The sequence below is a fragment of the Drosophila erecta genome, unplaced genomic scaffold, assembly GCF_003286155.1.
Source record: "Drosophila erecta strain 14021-0224.00,06,07 unplaced genomic scaffold, DereRS2 tig00000021-arrow-pilon, whole genome shotgun sequence".
Lineage (NCBI taxonomy): Eukaryota > Metazoa > Arthropoda > Insecta > Diptera > Drosophilidae > Drosophila > Drosophila erecta.
The window spans coordinates 26,140,484-26,157,276 of record NW_020825198.1 but is presented as its reverse complement, the minus strand read 5'-3'; the positions used below and the strand labels follow the sequence as shown (position 1 = coordinate 26,157,276).

Below are 16,793 nucleotides of genomic sequence, written 5' to 3'. Positions count from 1 at the left end.
AACCAAGCATATGTGATCCACTATGCACTTCTCAAAATTTTGTATTTAACTTTTGAAACACGTGTACAAAATAATTTTTTAAAAATGTTTGAGTTTTTTGTTCGTTTAGAGCCTTTACACCGAATATGTACAAAGCGTTTTTTAATAATTATTAAAAACGATATTTTAATAATTAACTGAACCGAAAATTAGTGGTGAATCACGTCGGGGTCACCAATGTTACGAGGACTGACTGGTTTGACAGCCCTTTTCAATAATTAATATCAAATTAGTACAAACGATATTGTATAATTCTTATTTAATTTATTAACGATTTTGTTTATTATACAATGTTTTAGAGAAATTAAATAGATCGCTAGTTCTGCTCCCGACAAAAGTGGAATATGCAATTAATAAAGCAGTACATAGTAGCACTCAAGTAGCGCCTAGTGTTTTATTGTTTGGAGTACTACAAAAGGGACCTGTAGTTAATGAGCTTTCTGAATACTTAGAGAACAAATTCAATGATGAACCTAGAGATCTTGTAAGCATCCGTGAGAACGCATCTGTTAATATCCAGAATTCACAGATAACAAATGAAGAGTCATATAGAAGAAAACACAGAGTTCCTCGTGAATATCAAGTAGGTGATTATGTGGCTATAAGAAATGTTGAGTTTGCCCCGAAGTACCGTGGGCCTTATAGGATAAGTCGTGTGTTTAATAATGATCGATACGAAGTAGTTGATATTGATGATTGCCAGTTAACTCAACTGCCATTTAGAGGCGTGTTAGAACCTGCTAAACTTAAGCCTTGTATAAGAAATGTTAACGAACTTGTTGCCCTTTGTTTATAAAGATCGTGGTCGATCTATAGCCAGGTCGGCCGAATATAAGTATTGTAAATATAATATAAGTTAAAGATAAGGTTACACTGTAACTATCGATAAGAATCGCACTCAATAGATTATTATCGACCGTGCACGATCGAGGAAGTGCGATCACTCTCTCGAGAAGGCGCCAAGCGAACAGAAGTGAATAAAAAAAAAGAAAACAAATATAAAATTTACAACCTATTAAATTTTGTATTCCTCACATTGTTACATAAAAAAAGGGCATATTTTAAAAAGATTGAAAATGTTTAAATTTTATTACACTTTACTAACAGATTAATTACAAAAATATAAACGTACTTCTTTCAAAAATATATTAAAATCCCTAAAAAACAAACATATTTAGTCTTATCTGTGATTTTCTACTTTCTGGATGTAGATTGTTTATCTGCGCACCGCATGAAACCACTTTTCGTGCACCAACACAAATATGAACACATTTATTAATAGGCTGTTAGAGGGCAGGAATAGTGAATTATAAGCCATAACAAGTTGGGAATTATTTTTAAACACTATGAGCACTTATTTGTAATTACAATTACCGATGACTTGGTCTAGAGTTTACTTATTTAATTTTGTGTTCTTCACATTATTATATAAAAGAAATAGGGGTTAAATGAAGAGCTGAAGGGTATTAGCTGTAAGAGCGCATATTTTAAAAAGATTGGAAATGCTTTAATTCTATTACACTTTACTAACAGATTGACAATATTCACAATAACACTTATTGACAATAGACGAAATATGGCCAGAAAATTTTAGAGTTGACGCGACAAAAGGTCATAACTTTACACTTGGAGCCTTTTAAGTTTAGTACGTTATCGCGGCACCATATTTGAATGCTTGCAGAATCGAATCGAATTGTAAATCCGAATGGCAAGAAATATGTTTATATTGCAGGCATAATTTAACATCGTCTGCGAACATATGTAAGTATTCGCGAATGTTTTATTACATAAGGAAGGGGGTTGATAAATAAATTAAAAAGGACCGGACGAATCGAAGAATACAAGAAAGAGAATTTTTAAAGAGGACCCGTTGCGTCCTGCCATTAAGATACAATAAAATCAAATTTAGAAGATTGTAACGAACACACTCAATGAGCGTTGTCCACCCCAACACACGGTGTCTACCTTTTTGACCGGCTGGCTCAGGGAAAATGGACGTGGTCTTGGTGTTGAGATGAACTAGAGTGTCACAGCTTTAATACAGTAGACAGAGATACGATAGCTGCAAATACGATAACCAAACGGTTAAGAATCAGACAAGGAAGTGTACCTATTGAAGACGAGGACCAGATGTTATTGGCCTCGTTCTATACCCACCTTTGAAATCCATTTGGACTCCACCCTATGGTGCCCAAAAAGACATCAGATTAATTCCTATTCGACACCATATATACAAAGATAAAGATATTATTTCGATACATTTTCCTAAACTAATCCTTAGATCTAAAGGTATTTACGTTAAGAAAGCTCTTATTGGGTAATTTTGTTTATTTACAGCAAACAAAAATAAAAATGATTAAGATAGGAATGCAGGTATTGTGCGTTTACGTATCCTTACGTCTTCGGTTTACTTTACATCAAGGCAACTACGATTAATTGATATTTAGACCTTAGCTTCTTAAAATTGTGAAAATTATATATAAACTTAGTTAAGACAAGGAATCCTTAACACACTATTGAGGAATCTCTGACTGTATTTATGTATAAATTAGCTTATTCCTCCGGTCCGGATGTCTTCTGCGACTCCAGACGCTGGAAATGCCTTCTTCCTGAGTCCTCGGTGTGTCCGGCTGCTAAGCCAGAGAGTGATGACATGGGGATGTCTTCCTCCGGAGTCCACGGTGCGTCCGGCTGCTAAGCCAGAGAGTGATGACTTCCTATGGAGATTAGGATGGAGATTAGGCATGCTCAGTACCGGGTCGTGACCGACGATGTTCAGTAGTGGTGATCTTGCTACGCCAGGCTGCTTGTCTATTGTTTTCGGAAATTTACGAACTCCGTTCCGTTGATGGTAGCTGACCGTTCGAAGGTTACCAGATGCGTTCCTTTGACGAGCACCTCTGGGCCGCCATCCGTGCTGACGCGGGCTGTTGCCTTGTTAATGATAGTTGCCTCTATAGGCATTACTGCACTCAGGTGGCTGGATTGAGTATGGCACTGGGCTGTGTTTCCCGCATGGAGCGAGCGGGCGCAGGTTTCGCGTTGAGATCGCTCGCAGAAGAGGGTCCATGCACTCGGTGACCGAAAAGGTGTCTTCTTCACATTCTGCCAAAGTGTCTTCGTCGAGTCGTAGGATTACTTGATAATGTGATACCGGTTACACGAGGACTTTTTTACATCTGACCATGACTCTAGGATAGGCTATTAATATATGGATAATGTTATCGGACTGAAGAACCCTAATTTTACAGGCTTCAAATAAACTAACTATTGGAATGTCTTGTTCAATTAGTGATTTCAGATCGGCATGATCAAGGATAGTGAGATTTACTATGTTCGCTTTATCCAATGTTACAGTGAGAATTAATTTTGTATCTCTGTTGTCAGCATTCTATTCCTCGCTAGTAGTGCCTCGTACAGATGCGGGGTGTAAACCAAATCGTTATTTCGGGCTTTAATAATTTTGTTAATGGTGTTGGTTAGCTTGTTTATCTGTTTTTGAGTTTCGGAGTTTATGTTAATCTGCCTGAAGTTTGAGTCCACCAGCTGTCATTTTGATTTTTAGGAAATCTGAGGCGTCAGGAGTTCTCGCAACTACCTTAAGAGCTGTACCCAAGAAGTCTAAACTTCTCGCAGTTCGGTGGTGTATTTTTAGAACGGACAACAAGTTTATAAGATGATCTGTATCAACATCTAATAATTTGCGCATATGCGAGTGTGGAAAAGATTCGGACAATTTTTCTGTCTTTTCTACCGTGCTAATAAATTCAGATAGGTTGCTCGAGTGCCTCAGGCAGTCACGATGTTCAAACACCAGTACATCTCCATCTACGACGGGAATGTATTTGGCGTGAGAAAAGCCGGTAATCCGTGCACTTGCCACTGCCAGGGTGATGGGCGTTATGAAGGCGAACCTGCAATCCAAACGTAGAATGAGACCACGGTGTATTTACTTAAATCTGGCTTACTATTAAAGATTATGGTATTAGCAAATTAAAAGTGGGAATCTTATTTAAGGTTGTCCTTATGGATCACCCTCCCCTTAATAAGAATAGAGGTTCCCAGGTCTACCTGCACTTTTTGTTCTCTGCACAATGGAGTTAGTTTGTTTCCTAACCTTTTATTGTTTTTGACAAAAACTTCGTCTCCTACCTCAAAAACACGGTTTTGCCTAGCTGGGTTGCATCTTTCGATGTTGTTTTGCTGGGGCTTTATCAACCTGTCTTTAATGCCTAGGCAGCGATCATCGGAGCCCGTGTAGAGGATCTCGACCGGTTTCTCCTGAGTGTAGGGTCTTATTATATTTTATCGTTGCCCTTAAGATTAGTTCTGTCGTATAGCTGATTTTTTTGTCTAACTTAAGGCACCTGGATATTTCTGTCAAGGTGCTGTGGAAACGTTCCACTTGACCGTTTGACAAGCTATGCAGCGGGGCCGCGTTCACAATGTCAATGTGGTAGCTGTTTTTAAGTAACGAGGTGATAGTTTCCGAATTGAAGGCGGCTTCATTGTCGCAATATATCGTTTTGATTTTGGGGAACAAATTTACGAGTTGAAGCAGGGGCCCTCTGACGTCCACTATTGTTCTGGACAGCACTGGTTGCACTATTGCAAACTTCGAGAACTTGTCAACGTATGTTAAGAATTGCTTCTTATCAGTTGAGAAGATATCAATGTGCAATATTTCGCCGGTATAGCTTGGTATGGGTGTTTCCCCGAGCTCCTGTTTCTTAGGGTGCCTGTCATATTTGGCTTTGGTGCATATTTTGCAATTTGCATCACTTCCTTTGCTAGGCTGCTTATATTGGGGAAATAGTAATCGTGGAGGACTTGCTAAATCATGTTGAAAACTTGTCAGGGTGGGCAGATCGCAGTGTATCGCATTTACGACTTCGGGGTTCATGACCTCCTTCAGCATTTCCAAAATGGTGCTTTTGTCGGCGAAATTGATTAAGAGGCGAGTTTTACTACGAAACAACACCAAGCTTCGCTTTAGTCGGAAACGTGCTTCTTCTATAACAATTTGATTTCTGAAGCATTTTACTGTTAGGTCTGTCGCTTCGACCGTGTAGGTCAGTGACAGTTCGCTGTGAATAGCCGCAGCGTCTGACTGAGGCTCATTTTGTAGCGTCAGCCCGGTTTCGTATTTACCCGGTTTGTAGTGGATTTTTGCGTTATGATCATCAATATACGCTTTCCACCTTTTTATCTTCGGATTTGGATTCCGATCGGACACCGCGAATGACAGCGGCATATATTCCGTATAAATGTTAATATCGCGAGTGCCGTAGAGGTAGTGTTGTAACTTGCCTAAAGCCCACTCTATAGCCAACAATTCTCTTTCATTCGTGGCGTAGTGTGACTCCCTCTCTTTTAGGGTCCCAGAGATCATAGTGATGGGTCTTTTATCTTGCGATAGAACCGCACCACTGCTTGCTGATAGAGCCGTTTTCTCATTTCAACAAGCTTGTCAAAGGCCTCGCGATCGCGGCTAGACCCAAAAATTACCCTAGCTCATACAAATTTGTAGGCTCTGGGTATTCCTTTATGGCCTTTACTTTTTCTGGGTCGGTTTTTGCACCTCCATTGGTGACAATATATCCCAGATATTCAACGCTTTGCTTAAAAAAGTGTGTCTTCTCGTTGGATACCTTCATGTTGGCATCACACAGGCTTTTTAAAATCCAGTCTATATGGCTAACATGGTCGTTTTCATTTTCAGAAACAAATAATGACGTTATCTACATAAACATAGCACGATTTGCCCATTTGTTCCCGTAAGACGTCGTCGATCGCTCTTTCGAAGATGCTTCCCGCATTCTTCAACCCGAATGGTAATCGACAAAATTCATACTTTCCGCCGTTAACCGAAAAAGAGGTCTTCTCACGGTCATGCTCGGCCAAATATATCTGGTGGAAGCCGGACTTCAAATCTAACGTTGTAAAGTACTTGGCTTTTCCTAACTTTGCCAGTATCATGGGATGTTTGGCATTGGGTACTTATTAGCGATGGTTTTTTCGTTAAGTTTCCGAAAGTCTATAACCAAACGCTTATTTTTTGTTTCCCAGCTCATCATGTCATTTTTTGTCCACACCCCATGTTGGATTGTTGTACGGCGACCTTGAGGTTCTAATAATACCTTTTTGCAGTAAGTCTGCGATTTCTCGCTGCATTCATTATTTGCATCGGCGTATCAGCATTATTTGCAAGAAGCTACTTAGATGCTAGGGCATTATGAACGTAAACTATGTGGTTGCTGAATCACAAATCACATATGTATATATTTCTCAGATCTTCCACAAAGTACACTAAATTAGAATCGTAAAGTTTATAAGTACATATTCATAGAAAAATTAACATATATATGCAAAACTACTCTAAAGGTACTCAAGTTTGCACACGATCATTCGTGTTGGGCTGCTTCAAGTACGCAGCGGATGTAGCGTTACAACTATAAGCTTCTCGCTGGAATCGGGTCGTGCACGAATATTCATGCAATGCGCACGGATGAAGAAGCAGAAGACACGCTATTCGATGTATGCGACGGAGACAGCGCACCAAATGTATGTGCGCGATGAAGGCGAAGAAAAGATGCGCACCAAGCCGATGTTTGCACGTAGAAGAAGCAGAAAAGGGTGCACGGCGATCTGCTCCTCGCTTGCGCCTCCATCTCGGGGTGGCCTGCGATCTGCACTTGGTTGACAGCAGAAAGGAGAAAGCACAGCGAGTACTCCAGTTGCACGCAGACGTGGATCTTGCTGCGATCGATAAAGGCACAGAAAATTCCACATGTGGTCAAAAGTTGAGGGGGCTAAAAATAATATAAGCCGCTTAGGCAACGCGGCCAATCCTGGGGTGGGCGCTATTTTTGAAATCAATTGTTAAGCACTGGCGATCGAACTCGAAGCTTATCAATTAATGTTAAAGCACGATTACCAATTAATGTTTAAACTAACTATTGGCAGTATTTGCCTTGAAAAACGCTTATTCGGTCGACACGACGCTTGTCGATTAATTTGGGGACGGTGCCAAAAGTTGAACTGTGCAATATTCAATTTTGCCAGGATCTGAACTTGGCTATAATGGTTCGTTGCCAATTGATTGCGATAACTCCTATTGGGTTGCCATCCTGACTCGACTCCCACAAGATCAACAGGGAAACCTAATATATCAAGTTTCCTAACCAAAAGTGAATGATTAACAGAGTCAAATGCTTTACTAAAGTCAGTGTGGATGACATATGTTTGAATATTATTTTTGAAGCCCGAAAGAAGTTAGCTCCAAAAGGTTAGTGGTTGTTGATCTGCCTTTCATAAAACCGTACTGACACTGTAATATATATTATTTGACCTTCAAAGGCTCTGCATATGAGGAGAGATAATATTTTCAAGAAGCTTAGAGATTGCCGACAATTTAGAGATTCCTCTGTAAATGCTTGCATCCATTTGTTACATTTTTTATGGAGAGGGATCACAAAGGACTCCTTCCATATATGAGGGAACTGTGAAGATTCCAGAGATAAGGTAAACAGTTTCAGTAGAGGCTTGCTCAAGGCTTCCGCACAGAACCTAAGCACACAGCCAGAAATTCCGTCGGGACCTGGCGAATAGACAGGCGGAAGATCGTAAAGCTGTGAGCTTTCGTTTAGAATGGGACAATATATTAATTCCATTTTGATACCGCGTAAGAGTAAGGCTGTTCAAAATGAGGTACCGTAAAATACAATATGTTGTTTAAAAAAACTGGGAGAATCGATCGGCTATAGCCTGATCCGATGTTACAGTAGTATTTTCAAAAAGTTCTGCGCTTAGTGTTAACGAAGTAATAAAACTGTTTCGGAAAAAATTATTTAGCCTCAGAAAGTTTGCCTTGCGAAAACAGTGAACTCGTTTGGTTGACTTCTGTTATTTCTTTTTTATTACGGTACCTGTGTCGATTGTCACCTCAAAACTTTGATGATATGGATCCTCAGGTTGAATTAAAGGTGCTACTCTGGCCAGAAACACACTGTCAGGACTTGCTACAAGACATATGTAGATCCAATTATCGAGCAAGAAAGTTTCGAATATAATTAACTTGCGACAACGATTAGTCGAGCAAGCCGTCAATAAAGTCGGGTTGTGGGCCAAGTACAACACTACCGTTTGCTTTAAAGTCTTTGAAATATTAAAATCGATTAAAAACGCAAAGACAACGCAACTACTTTGTAAACACTCCGCACACTGAATTGGATACAACGTGGTCATCGAGTTCTCTTAAGGGATACGATCTAGTGTGAAAAGAACCTAAAAATATGTTAAGGTACGAAAAAATCGAGTTTTCTTAACTGGACGATTCTTTATCATTTAAAGGAAATTGTCTTACCATAAGACCTTGGTCTATATGCACATACATGCCTAATGTTATAATGTGAATCTCAATTTTTACCTTAGTGTTACACTTCGATAGATTAGTGGATCAAATTCAATTCAATTCAAATTTTATTTGAGTTCTTACATAGGTACATCTACTTGAGAGATTACAATCATTACAATCAATAAAATAGTTGTAAAAATAAAACATTTATTAAGTTTTCGACAAAAGAAGGACAATTTGAAGCGCTGTCTACTTAGGTATTACCGAGTTGGTTTGATAGAGGTAGGTTTTTTATTTTCTTTTTTTATATCGAACAAAGATAACATAAATATTTTGTTAGACGACGTTCTACGAATTCATATGTACGTTTTTAACCGACTATAAAAATGTAAGTACAAACTCTGTCAACAAAATAAAATGACTAGCACACATTTGCCGAGAGGATATACATATGTATGCAGGCTTAAAAAACGCTTCCTGGATTAATTTTCCCGGTACAAATACATACTAAATACATTTTTTCAAATGGCAGCAAACGCACACTCGAACTTGATCAAGTGATGCCTGACGCCATTGTGTTAAAATTAAGTTTGGATTTGGAATATAATATTAAAAAATTAATTTGAGTAGCCTACTTGCTAACCATTTCTAAATTTGTTAATAGTGTAACGTCAGAATTTGTATTAATTAATTAGGTGATGGAGTGCTCTGAAGGGTTTGGTCCACATAAAAAATGCAAATATGAAATAATTATATGTACAAAGAGAATAAATATAGAAAATGGGTAAGCAAGGTAAATCACGTATAAGAAACCTAGGTCTGAACTAGAAATTAAATGAAAAAATGAATATGTACATCCAATTATTTGAAAGTATATTCTTTAACATTACAAGTGACGGGTATTAAAATTGATTTTCGTCCAAAAAGCTAAAAGCAATCCCTGTCTAAACGGCCCTTACGTTTCTTTTAGTCTCGTGTGTTATACATATGTGGTTCCCTTTTTTTTCATTTGTAAGTCACAGAAATATTTTCCTAAATTTAAATATCGATATTTAGCGTAAAGGAATCACATTTGTTTGCCAGCTCGATATAAACTAACAAAAAGAAAAGTTAAATCGTAACATATTTAAGAAATTGTGGTCGTGATAGTTACACATACATATGTTATGTTGTTATAAAACTGGTGTGTACCGAACTAGAATGCTTTTTGATCGAAAACAACAATGATTGGCTTTCTTTTCCATTAATAAGCTAGTCATATACATATGATTGAAACCAATTAAAGTAATTGTTTTTTCTCGTTAGTTCCACGGACCACCTCCGGCCCAACCGACCGAGAGGCGCTGCCGTGTATCGTACGGCTCGATTCGCGAGAAGACGCGATATAGGAAATAGTAAAAAAACGAGAAAATATGTAAATATTTGTAAGATCTAATTATCTGTTAAAAAAGATAGTACTGTAGGGGTCATGCAACTCATAGTTAGATCTACAATGATTTAAAATAAACTAGTCGGCATAAGTATTTTGACAAAATTGTCAGCTTCTTTTGAAACTGGCTTGCGCTTTATACAATTAGCTAACGGTGCGAATATGATTTGCAAAGCAAAGAATAAATATTTAGCACACAAAATGACAATTTTTATACGGCTTACCCATTATATTGTCTTTCTACTTACAAGAATGCACACAGACAATCAATTTTTGTTTGGCACATGTACTTTGACAATCTCATTTAGAAAATGGGATCCTGCTTTTGAGCACGTGTAAATCAACAATTGTTTAAATTTCACTTTTTTGGATATTAAACGTTATTAAAAAACCAAAAATTAATTGCTGGCCATGGGTAAAAAGGCTGAGTTAAGTTTGTTTATTAGATCATCAATCGTAGCACAGTTTAACGCTGGATTTAAAGTAAAAAACATTGCGAAAGAGTTTAAAGTTTAAAACATATAATAACTTAAAAAACTTAAAAAGAACTGGTCCTAAGCGCAAATCAACATTCGCTGACGATAAAATCCTTATACGGGAATTAAAAAAAAATCCTCTTGCGAAACCCCAAGCCGTTGCAACGCAGTGAAATCTTACCGCCAGCCTTCCGAAAAGTGATCGTAAGGCAATCAGTGAGCGCACAGTCCGGCGACGCTTAAAGGAACAGGACATGAAGACATATATTGCTAAGGATGTGCCGTATATTTCAAAAATAAACAAGATTAAATGGTTGAAATTTGCAAAAGAAGATATGGACAAGCCAAAGTCGTTCTGGAGAAGTGTTTTATGGACAGATGTAAGCTCTTTCCCGTATAACTCGTCGAAACTAAAAATTGTTGTAAGATTGCCAACTCAGCAAAGACAAAAAAACACACCCCGTTTGTCAGAAAGTGGGCCATGGTGGCTCTGTCATGATGTGGGGATGTGTTGCCTACAATGGGTTGGATGACTTGGTCCACATCTCCGGCTCGATGAACCAAGGACAATATTTAACAACCCTAAACGAAAATGCATTTCCTTCTGGATATAGGCTGATCGGGGAGTCATTTATCCTGCAGCAAGATAATTCTCCATGCCACAAAGCCCGAATGATAACCAATTTTCTAAAGGATGTTGGCGTCACCGTCTTGAACTGGCCACCTCAAAGTTCAGATTTAAATATTATTGAGAACATCTGGTCCCTTTTAAAACTCAAAAGAACAGTTTCGTTACACAAAACTCGGGAGGAGATGATTTCTGAGATCACTGAGATAGATAACTCCAGAGATCCTCCACAATTTGGTGGATTCAGCAAAGGACCGACTCCAAAAAGTTATTAATTTCTAAGGAGGATATATATTTCATGAATTCTTTCAAAACAGCTCCAGCTTCATTTAAACTTATTTTTTGTTATTAAAGGCTTGTCAAAAGACTTATGTATGCCAAATACAAAAATTCATCATATTTTATTAAATTGTTTATATCTTTATAGGTTTCAAAGAAGAAATATTCGTTTGTTAATTTTTAGGTTTATGTTTCTTACACATAAAAAATAATCGTTACTATCATATCAAGCCATTTTATAGTTTTACTGACAAAACGTTTAGCGTTTATTTTGTCAAAATACTTATGCCGACTAGTGTAGGGGAAAGTAGTTTCTATTGAATCTGCTTGGAACAGAGAAGTTTAGCCAAGCAAGTCGGGACTGCTAACTTCACCACGAATCAGATTACAAATAAACACTGTTCCAACTATCGTTTTATGGTTAGCTAGGGAAGGTAAATTAATTAAAATTAGTCTACTGGAATAAGGAGGTAGTATGAAGATTGCATCCCAATTTAGGCGATGTAAGGCAAACCACCTTTTATAAAACCAAGCAAACCCCTGGCCTAATTGACAATAGACGAAATATGGTCTCAAAATTTGAGAGTAGAGTCTAAAATAACGCCAAGATCATCAGCTTGTGTGACTCCAAGGTGACTCCCTTGTGGGAAGTCGGATGTGTCTCGGAACATACAAGAAAGAGAATTTTTAAAAAGGACCCTTAGCTTAGGTAACTTAATATCCAATTTGCAAGATCAATAGGGAATACACTTTCTTACCAAAATTGAATGATTAAAAGAGTCAACGGCTTTATTAAAGTCTGTGCAGATGACATATGTTTGAAGATAATTTTTGAAGTCCTGTATTACGAAGGAAGTTCCAAAAGGTTAGTGGCTGTTGATCTGCGTGTCATAAAACCGTGCTGACAATATCACCGTGCAAAAAATATGACCTACAAAGGTGCTGCAAATAAGGAGTGTCAATATTTAAAAAAAAAATCATTTATCATTTATAGATTCCTCTGTAATTGCTTGCATCCAATTTGTTACCTTTTTAATGACGACAGATCACAAAGTACTCCTTCCATATATGACGAAACTGAAGATTCTAGAGCTAAGGTAAACAGTTTAAACAGCTTGTTGTAATTTTTTCCGATTATTTCAGTTCCGACTTACTGTTGCGGGTAAAATAATAGTAGTGCCGGTCAAGCAAAAAGTTATTTCTTATAATTTCTTCCATCCTTCCTTGACTTATTTTATATATTTTGTTATATAATTAATTAAGCATTAATACCTTTAATAAATATATTAATTTTTTTAAGAATGTGAAGGTTTGTTTGGCTATCGTCTTTCTTTTTATTTTTGTTCGCTCTTTATTGCAAGCATGCAGTTGTTTAACCGTCAATATAAGAGAAGTGCCAGATAAATAAATAATTTCTCAGAAAAAAATTTAAATTGGACAAGAAATACTCGCTGCGCGTGATTGCAAATGCGGATTGGTACATCAGAAACAACGCCCTAGCAAAGGACCTCCATATTCCTGTCAGAGAACAGATAACCCGTCACTCGAGGTGATACAACGAACATCAACCACCTGGCTAACCCGATGACCAGAAAAAAGATTAAACGAACAACCCCTCTGGAAACGTATCTAAAGTCCTAAAGCAGTGATCGATTTTAAATCAATTGTTATAAAAATTGTTTTCTCTGTTTTGCTCGGTTTGTGAGCGTTGGAGTGGGCGTGGCAAACCTTTTTTTTGGAATTTACAAAATTTCTTTCAAATGTTTGGGCGTGACAGTTTTGTTTATGTCTCTGCAAACTGCATGCTTAATCTTAACATTTTAGCTTTCGTAGTTCCTGAGATCGAGTTCGATTCGGCTATTGATCCTGATTAAGAATATAATATATACTTAATATGGTCGGAAACGCTTCCTTCTGCTTGTTACGTACTTTTCAAAGAATCTAGTAATGTACATTCCAACACCCGTGAATCAAAGCGCTTGGTGAGATTCACCGATGACATCGAGTACATCGATTCGAGTTTAACGACATCGATTGCGTTGACGGTGTGGCTTCCTTTGATAGACCTTGAAAAATTCAACTTGAGGTACTTTTTCTTTACACTGTACACTTTACAAAAATTACAAGTTACAAATCTTTAGAAAACTCTTGGTGTATAGACCTTGTGGTAATGCAGGTGATAACGCTACCCATCCTTTTTTATGACGCCTACCAATCGCTACAAAAAAGGGACCGAGATAGTCTAACCCAAAATATGTAAAGGGTCTGACATAGGCCGCAATCCTGTTTATAGGTAGCTGTCCCGTCATAGGCGGTTTTGGCATTGTATAGGTTTTTGCTTAACAGCTAGTTGGACCTAATGGTTCTAGCTAAACGACAAATACATACAGTATTTATATATATTTATACAGTTGTCTTATAATATCGATCATGGTTTCCAAATGTTGTTGCTTACAAAGTTCGTGATAATGCTGAGCAACCAGTAAAGTCGCTTCGCCATAGTTCCAACCCAAGTCGCATTACCAATACATTCTGCTAAACGCAGAATACAGTCGTCCGAACGCAGAATCCGATATCTGCCGACCGGTTTCTAATTGAGCTACTTCTTGGAAAAAGGTTGGACGGATTTGAATAATACTTTCTCAATAGCCGAGTCGAGCCCTAAAGCCCTAAAGGAAAGCAGCTGTATAATGCGATTAATCAGCCGCAACACCTGCCTTATTACGTTTCCCCGGGAGCGCCTACATACTGGCCAGCAGATCCCAGGAATCTTCCAGGTTTAATTGATTTTGCCATGACCAAAAGGATACCCTAAGCTATAAGCACAGCCGAAGCACTTCCTAAACTTTCACCGGGTACTGGACTCGTAGTGACACGGACAAAGCAAGAGCCTTCGCTGATCATCTTAAAAAATTATTTTAACCGATTCCAGCAACCAATTCATTTACCCTTACTGCATCTGACATAGCACAACAGGTCATTAAAGATCAAGTGAAGGCTGTAAAATCGCCTGGCTCCGACTTAATTATCATTGAGCTCTCAAATTGAGCTGTCAATTGACAAACGACACCATGGATAAGCCAGCCGGCGGAAGACCTGTGACGACAAATACCGATCAAATCATGGAATACATCGAGTTAGACCGGCATGTGGCATCTCGTGACATCGCCCAGGAGATGAGAGTTAGTCACCAAACCATTTTAAACCATCTGCAGAAGGCTGGATACAAAAAAAAGCTTGGTGTTTGGGTGCCGCATGATTTGACGCAAAAAAACCTTCTGGACCGAATCAACGCCTGCGATATGCTGCTGAAACGGAACGAACTCGACCCATTCTTGAAGCGGATGGTGACTGGCGTCGAAAAATGGATCACATACGACAATATCAAGCGAAAACGGTCGTGGTCGAAGGCCGGTGAATCGTCCCAAACAGTGGCCAGGCCGGGATTGACGGCCAGGAAGGTTTTGCTGTGTGTTTGGTGGGATTGGAAGGGAATCATCCACTATGACCTGTCCCATATGGCCAGACGCTTAATTCTACCATCTACTGCGAACAACTGGACCGCTTGAAGCAGGCGATCGACCAGAAGCGTCCAGAATTGGCCAACAGGAAGGGTGTAGTGTTCCACCAGGACAACGCCAGACCACAAACTTCGTTGATGACTCGTCAGAAGCTACGGGAGCTCGGATGGGAGGTTTTATCGCATCCACCATATAGCCCGGACATAGCGCCAAGTGATTACCACCTGTTCCTGTCCATGGCGAATGCCCTTGGTGGTGTAAAGTTTAACTCAAAAGAGGCTTGTGAAAAGTGGCTGTCCGAGTTATTCGCAAATAAGGAGGGGGGCTTCTACGACGGAGGTATTATGAAGTTGCCGTCTAGATGGAAACAGATTATCGAACAAAACGGCGCATATTTGAACTAAATCCGATCACTGTAACACTTTTTAGAAAGCATTGAATAAAGAGCAAAAAGCGAAAGGGAGATATTTGCCAACCTATTATTTTTTGAGGGCAACATGAACCACTGTACAGGCTTATCTCTGTAGTCAATACTATAACTGATTTTGTTGAGTAAACATAAGGGCTTTTATAAGTAACATTTTGTTACGCTTATGTGAACAAAATTATATGTAAATAGAAATGTTGGTTAAAGTACATTAACACATGCTTGAAGTGTAATTAGAAAATATTACTACTAGACTGACTGCCGGCTTCATAATCGGCATGACGCTGAAGTTAGGTACACATATTGATGCGACTGAAGATTTACCTGGCCGTTGATTCGGATGATTCGGCTGAGTTTTCTTGTGATCTAGCAGTCCGTTTTTTTGGCTTCCATTTCATGGTCCTCGGAGAAAATATGCCATGATCACGATCAGTGACAATGACATGGCATCGTAGGCAGCTTGATAATACTGTTAAGTTGTGAATTGATTTAAATACTCTGTTATACCAGCCCTTTCTGTAGGAAATATAATTCGTCCGAATCAGACAGTTGTGTTGTAGTCTCTGTGGTTTCTTCGACAATGTGTTTGCCGAAACGGATTAGGTTGTCTTTGATTTGCTGATTGGAGGGCTAAATGTGTCAGAGCTAATGCGCACAGTGCAGCCTGAGGAGAGTGATAAAAAGCTCGTTCTCACAAGGTAAATTGTATCCTTCGCATACAGTTTGTTTATGCGTTTTTGACCAAATCAATACGGATAAAGATTGTGTAACATCACATAGTGTTTCAGTTTTTTACAAATAGCTGAAATTCACACGGATGTTCCACGCTAAATTGGTTATTGGGCTTAAAGAAGTGCCAAAGCAACATCTGCTTTAACCAAGACAACTACTCTTCATGATAATGTCCATATTTTACTCTTTTGGATGTATAGCACCTATAGTTATAAGAGCAAAAGCATGTGGGATCAGATTATTCCTGAGAGTCTTCACAAAGTTTGGATTACTTGGAACGACCAACTACACAATGTAAAGGATATAGGGATGCAGCCCAATATGTCACACTTGATATAATACACAAATCTAGTAATTATTAGAAATTACCACGAGTTCTTTGTTGGGTTCGCCGAGCCATCGAGTTGCTCAAAAATAAATGTGTATGGTACTAGCAACTGATAAAAATAACAGTTCTGAAAAATTATTATGCAATTCAGTCCCATTCCTTTTTTCCAATAAGTAACTCAGTTAAAAAACGGTCGGCCGATATCGAATTCTAGCACCACGACTGTATTCTGCGTTTAGCAGGACGTATAAATAAGGCGACTTGCGTTGGAACTATAACGAAATGAATTTACTAATTGCCCAGCATTATCATGAATTTTGTAAGCAACAACATTTGGAAACCAGGATTGATTTTATAAGAAAAACATTTTGGATACCATATATGTATTTGTCTTTTAGCTATTGTATGTTTTGTATTCAATAAGAAACGATTTCCATATTATCGACAAGCACGTAACAAAGCTTATGGCCGATCTTCTCTTTTGCGCTAGCCGATACATGGTATGTAAGTTAACAACTAGTAATATATTTGCCATAGCAACTAAGTAGATTTGTATAAAATGCTGATGCGCCCAAATC

General features: G+C 38.4%; 1 protein-coding gene across 3 annotated transcripts in view; it reads left to right on the top strand.

The window, feature by feature from the left end:
• The first annotated feature begins 8,174 nt into the window (after positions 1-8,174).
• LOC26526255 (unconventional myosin-VIIa) overlaps positions 8,175-16,793 on the top strand; it is a 713,556-nt gene continuing 704,937 nt past the window's right edge. The window contains exons 1-2 of one of the 3 annotated variants that reach the window (XM_026976734.1): positions 8,175-8,677; positions 8,736-8,783. The gene's annotated coding sequence lies outside the window, so the exon portion shown is untranslated. Of the gene's footprint in view, positions 8,678-8,735; positions 8,784-9,090; positions 9,407-16,793 lie in introns of those variants that run through there. The other 2 variants (XM_026976731.1, XM_026976733.1) reach the window with 2 other exon arrangements.